The 7,097-nt window shown below is 38.0% G+C and overlaps 1 protein-coding gene across 1 annotated transcript in view; it reads left to right on the top strand.

Moving 5' to 3' along the window:
• Positions 1 to 7,097, top strand: part of LOC143246752 (synaptonemal complex protein 2-like) — a 253,052-nt gene that overhangs the window by 82,850 nt on the left and 163,105 nt on the right. The window lies entirely within an intron of this gene.

Here is a 7,097-nt window from a genome sequence, read left to right as displayed (position 1 = left end):
ATTACAATACACCTCTGTAGAGCAATTAACCGAAACGGTATAATTCTAAATAACTTTATTTCTCAATATGATCTTATAGTGGGCAACAACAATATCCCAACCCACACTCACCATGATGGGAACCAAGACATACTCGACCTAGTACTATTCACGTCAAACATATCTCCCCACATTCAAGATTTTACAGTTCTCCCTGACATCGGGAGCGATCATTACCCTATATCAGTAACTTTAAACATCGCCGATACTCAAACCTCCAATTCGCTCCCATGTCTGTTTGATTTCTCTGCCACCAATTGGCATTCTTTTTGGGAATTCCTTGATCCAAACTTACCTCCAGTTATTACTCATGCTAACGACCCTGACACCATCGACAAATATTTACTTCAAATCACTGACGCAATAACAGAGGCCATACAAAAAATAGTTCCCAAGCGACGCATTAACAACAACCCAAACTCATGGAAACTAACATGTGAAATACGCACACTAATCACCAAAAGGCGCAGACTCAGACGTCAGTTCATAACTTCCCGTAACCCCATGATTAAAACAGAAATTAATCGGGTAACCAGCCTAATTAAGCGTCGCATCAACGAACAAAGAGAACAAAACTGGAACGAGTTTTGTGACTCTTTAGACAAGTCTTATAAAGACCCAGCCACATTCTGGAAAAAGTTCAGAAGTATCTGTAATGACAACTCAACCAGCAAAATTCCTAATCTAAAATACAACAACACTGTTGCAACTAATGACATAGAGAAAGCTAACTTACTCGCTGAACACTACAAGCAGGTTTTCTCTACCCCCAATTCGCCGCATTTTAATCATTCTCATATGTACACGGTCCAAAATTTTATCCAAAATAACATGGCAGCGTTCAGTTCACATTTCCCGTGCCGTTTGCCTCACGATAACTCTGTCTACAGTACTGCCCTTCAAAAACTAGTCAAGCCAATCACACCAGCCGAAATAAAACTGATTATTAAAACTCTAAAAAACACTGCCCCAGGCGAGGATGGTATACGAAATATCATTCTCAAAAAAGCTTCGCCTTTATTCTTAAAACACCTAACCGCTTTTTTCAACATTTCCTTTTATTCTGGCTATTATCCACCACAGTGTAAATCCACCATTATTAAAGTCATACCTAAAACTAACCCAGCATCCAGCAACCCCAAAGATTATCGACCCATTAGTCTACTTAATAACATTGGAAAATTGTTAGAAAGGTATTAGCTAATCGTATATCATGGTACCTGGAAAAACAAGAACTTCTCTCTGAAATACAAAACGCTTCCCGCAAAAATAGACAGACAGCTGATCACTTATTTCGGCTTACTGAATCAGTTATTCAAGGTTTCAACAGAAATCACACCACAGTTGGATTATTTTTAGATGTAAAACAGGCTTTTGACTCTGTTTGGCACCAAGGGCTTAAATTTAAACTCTTCCAGTTCAACTTTCCGCCTACCCTAACGAGTTGGATTTCCAGTTTCCTTGATGACAGATTAGCTAAAGTTAAAATCAGAAATGCTACATCTCACATTGTTCCCCTCTCAGCGGGAGTTCCCCAAGGATCAGTACTCAGCCCTTTGTTATACATTCTTTATGTCAATGATATTCCCTTCCCGCCGCTCAAACATACTTATGCGTCGCAATATGCCGACGATATCGCGGTATGGAGCATATCACGTGATCCCCTCCTCGCTGCCACGAAAGTTCAAGCCACATTAGACAAGATTACCACCTGGTGTAATACCTGGCGAGTAGAACTCAATGCCTCCAAAACGCAGGCCATAATATTTAAACGTAAAATTAAGCGGAAGAATAAATCCCTTCCCAAAGTCAAACTGAAATTGGCAAACACTGAAATTAAATTTTCGTCTACTATTAAATTCCTGGGCATCATATTTAACAGAAAACTAACATGGACAAATCACTTTCAGTCAATCCTTTCTAAAATATATAAACGTATCTTTTACCTAAGACGCATCAGCAGCATAGTCCGTGGGTGTAGATCTAGCACGGTTCTCGCCATCTACAAAACCTATATTCGGCCAATAATCGAATACGGTAACATGATTACGGTATCCGCTCCCTCCACCCATCTTAAGAAATTGCAACAAGCCCAAAATCTGGCCATCCGTCTCGCGCTCCGTCTTCCCAGATATACTCCTTTAGCATACATTAATAGAGCTAGCTCCATCCCGCCTCTCAAAAAGAGACTCATCTATCTTGCAACTAAATACTATAAGAAAGCAAAAAACCGGACGCCATTAACAAACCAAATTCCACTATTAGCAGCTACCCCGTGCTCGTGGCAACGATACCTCTCGCCTTATAATTACATACACGCCCTGGATGTAAACTCAAGTTTATAACCATTTATGTTTTCCTTTTCAGCATCGGGCACTGGTGAGGTTGGTTTCTTTCGGCGCCTCACCAGTGAAAGTGGGTTTTCTCGGGGTACTCCCGTTTCCCCCCACAGCAAAAGTTCTGTTTCATAGGATCTATAGATCCCAGCCCTGAAAAGAGGTACGTCATTTTGATTTCTAAATTTTAAATTAGTATCCAAATTTTGAATATCCAAAATTTTAAGTGTTTAATAGCTAATACATATAAGTCATGAGACCTAATCATGTCGGCGCACTGTGTTTGCATCTCTCGGCTCTCTCCAAGACAACATCCTTAAACAATGATTTGTGGGTGTTCTGCTGAACCTTCCTCATCTTTCTTCGTCGTCTCTCTAGCCGGCAGGATCTCTTCTCAGCTCTTCCTGATGCCCCTCAATTAAATTCAACACATTATCAACTTCTAGGTCATTCGTGACCATCGCGTTGTACGAATAACTAACATCCCACTCCTGACCATATCTCTCGCTCCGTAATCAGGTAATTAATTTATTCTTGCCTTGTGTGGGGTGAAGAGAAACAGCAGTTTCTGACCGCCCCTGGTTATTTTTCGTTCGTAATGAACGAAATCATAATTTAACCAAAATTCCTACCATGACCTAAGTCCCCAAGTACAATACACCTACCAGGAACTAAACCAACACCGAAATCTTTTGTGATACGAGGTGTACATAATTCAATAGACATAGAAGACATTAAGGAAGAGTTAAGTACACAAAACATAAAACATATTTCAGTTGAGCGTATAATTTCAAATATTACTAAAAGACCCACAAACCTAATCAAAGTAGTCACAGACAACAGCCAGGATATTACACAATTCATTAATAATGGTATCACTATGTGGTATCAAAAGTACACAGTAGAACAAACAAAAACACCAGCAGTGGTTGTCACACAGTGCTACCAATGCCAAAGCTTTGGACATGTAGCAGCAGCATGCCAAGCAAATGCGTGTTGTGTGGGCTGTGGGGAGAATCACCACATTACACAGTGTACAAAACAGAACCCCAAACCCAAATGCTGCAATTGTGGGGAAAAACACACGGCAAATTATAAAGGTTGTCAGAAATATAAATCCAGTAAAACACACTTATATGAAATTAAAAATCCCAACATAAACAAGCCACCACCACCACGAACCATTAAGGAACCCACACCTACCACTCCAGCACCACAAAGTACAACTACACAAACAAACACTTACGCTGCAGTGGTTAAAAATTCATCATCCCGACAGGAAAAACCATTACCAAGTGAAGAGGAAATATCAAAACCACCTCAAAATACACAACCAACAACAATTGAAACAACACTGACATCTGCCATAACTTCCACTTTCTCAGAAATAATGGCAGAATATACAAATCCCACAAACACCAACAGTCTCACAGACATAACAGTTAAAATCATATTGAAAAACATACACAAGTTCATGCCGCAAATTTTAACCTCCATCATAAACTCTACTAAACATGGATAACTTCACAGTTCTACACATCAATATCCAGGGTGCTCTTGCTTCCAAGAAACATGAGATTGAAGATACAACAAACTCCATAAAACCTGATGTAATTATAATTAGTGAAACTCTCCTATATAACTACCATAGATTTAAATTAAACGGCTACTCTACTATTAGACATGACAGGAAGGATAATAGAGATCCAAACAGAGGTCTTTTATTATTGTATAAGACTGAACTTATAGTTCAGGAACTTACTATCCCTTCCAGTAATGAATCTATAATTATTATTGTAAAAACGCAAAATCATACAGACGTTACTGTGGCGGGCATCTACTGCTCGCCTAGTACAGTGTTAGATGTAAATCTATTGAATATATTGTATAATAGTAACTGTAATCTTATTATTATCGGCGACCTAATCAGTAAACATATAGCATTCAACTGTCGAAGTACAAACGCAAACGGCAATATGCTTTTTCAATTTTTGGATGAATCTAACATGATTTTATTAAACGATGCAACACCGACACATATCTTGTACGCACGCGGCACCAGTGAAATACTGGACCAATGCCTGTGTTCGTCAAATAAGAGTCGCAAATTCGTAAATTTTCATGTTGGTAACGATATAGATAGTGACCACCTCCCAGTTTGGTGTATCTTCAATCTCACCCCCCACTTAAATAAAATCATAGTGAGAGACCAACTGAACTACAAAAAAGCTAATTGGCCAGTTTTCCAAACTATATTAAATGAAACCTTACCTCCAGAAGTACTACATATTGCCGCGGACGTATCAGATATAGATGCATACTGTCATATCATCTCTGAGTGTCTAAAACATGCAGCCAACAGTTCGATACCGAAACAAAAACACTTCACAACAACTCATTCATGGCAACCACATAAAGATATAATACACTTAATTAAAAACAGACGTATACTCCGCAGACAGTACATTCAAAATCGCAACCCACACTTAAAACTCAGATAAACACAATAAGGAATAAAATACGAAACTTAATCAGACAACAGAAACAAGAAAACTGGGACACCTTCTGTTCCGATCTAAATCACAAAACTGATCCTAAACAATTCTGGACACATTTGGAAAGATTTACAAACACAGGAACAACAAACACAGTATATCCACCACTGTAACTGGATGGAGAAACAGCATACACTAACACAGAAAAAGCCGAGATATTTAAAAAACACGTTCAAAACACATCATGAACCAGACATGAACAGATACTTTTATAATACAGTCACAAACTATATTGATCAAAACAGAAGCATTTTTACACCTAAATTTCCAGTCAACACTATTACACACAAAGAAAAACAAAAGACTGGAGCACTCATCAACTGGTAAAACATATCACTGTAACAGAAGTCGTAACTGCTATTAACAACACAAAAAACAAAGCCCCTGGAGAAGATGGTATTCAAGCTATCCTCCTAAAACAAGGCACTCAGAGATTATATGAACACCTAACAGCGTTATTTAATCTCTCACTATCAGCTGGATATATCCCCGTTTCTTGGAAGGAAGCAATAATATTAATGTTCCAGAAAGAAGGAAAGCCAGCGAATAAACCAAACAACTACCGCCCGATTAGCTTAACCAGTTGTATTGGCAAAGTATTAGAGAGAATAATTAGTAATCGTCTGTCAGTTTACTTAGAAGAAAATTCAAAATTACCAGAAATTCAAAACGGATTTCGAAAAACCGCCAAACTACAGACCACCTGATTCGACTTACAGAATCAATTACCGACAGCTGCAACAAAAAAGAATGCACTGTAGCTTGCTTTCTCGACATTGAGAAAGCATTTGACACAGTGTGGCATAACGGCTTACGACATAGATTGCTTGAAATGGCATTACCCCAGGAAACTATTCGCTGGCTGTCCAACTTCCTGGATAACAGAATGTGTAAAGTAAATGTAAATGGGGCCCACTCAGGGTCCTTTTCACCCGAAGCAGGAGTCCCGCAGGGAGGGGTTGTTAGCCCTATATTATTTATCATGTACGTGAGTAATATGCCTCTGTCGGACCTAAATTTAGGTTATGCATCACAGTTCGCTGACGATGTAGCAGTCTGGAAAAGTGCCCCCACTCCGTCAATAGCAGCAACGAACCTACAACCAGTCCTAAATAACATCGAAGAATACTGCCAGAAATACAGAATCAAAATTAATATTCCAAAAACCCAAGTCATAGTATTCAGCAGACTGAATAAGCTGAAAAAAGATCCACCAAAACTCTATATGAATGGATCACTTTTACTGACTGCTACTTCTGCTAAATTTCTTGGTCTAACCTATGACTCAAAATTAACGTGGCTACCACATATTAAAAATGTACTGATACGAATCTGGAAAAGAGCAAACTATGCAAGAAGTCTTTCAGGTAAAATCCAAGGAACATCACCAGACAACATACTTAAAATCTACAAAACGTACATTAGACCAACAATAGAATATGCATCACCTGCCTGGATTAACATAGCACCCACACATGTACAGAAACTTCAACGTATACAAAATTCTGTACTAACTTCAGCATATAAAGTACCACGTAGCACCTCAACCACATTCATGCACAAGTATGCAAACATAGATACAATAGCTGAAAGACTCTTGCATAATTCTCTAAAATATTTCAATAAGAATTGGCATAAAAATGACTTAATGTGTGATGTCGACAGATATCACGTACATGATGTAAATGGTCCTAAATACCTCTCCCCTTTTAACATATATTTAAGAAATGTAACACAAGCTGGCCACTATGCACTAGACACTTAGTCCTTGTTTCTTTTTATTTTATAATTATTATTTTCTTTTTTAATCATTTTTTTTCTCTCTTTGAATTATTATTACTTTCTTTTCTGTGTGTGTGTTTGTGTTACTACAAGTAGTAGTAGCATTCTTTCAATCGAGAAAAAGGAGAAAAATACAAAAAAAAATATATATATATATGAAAATACAAAAAAATATATATATGGAAAAAAATTAAATGAAGAAAAAAACAACAACTTCTTGTTCGTCCATGCATGGACTGAGCCCTGAAATGGACCTGAGTATGATGTTATACTTTTACTCTGGCCCAAAGCTTTAAAAAAAAAAAAAAAAAACCTAAAGACAGACGCTATAATCGTTCGGGAGGGAGGAAGAGGTCAAATGTACCTGACCCTCCTGGGTATTTAA

Source organism: Tachypleus tridentatus, chromosome 3 (genome assembly GCF_004210375.1).
Source record: "Tachypleus tridentatus isolate NWPU-2018 chromosome 3, ASM421037v1, whole genome shotgun sequence".
In the NCBI taxonomy this organism is placed as follows: Eukaryota; Metazoa; Arthropoda; class Merostomata; order Xiphosura; family Limulidae; genus Tachypleus; species Tachypleus tridentatus.
Note: the sequence above shows the minus strand (reverse complement) of the source record. Positions and strands in the feature narration are given on the sequence as shown.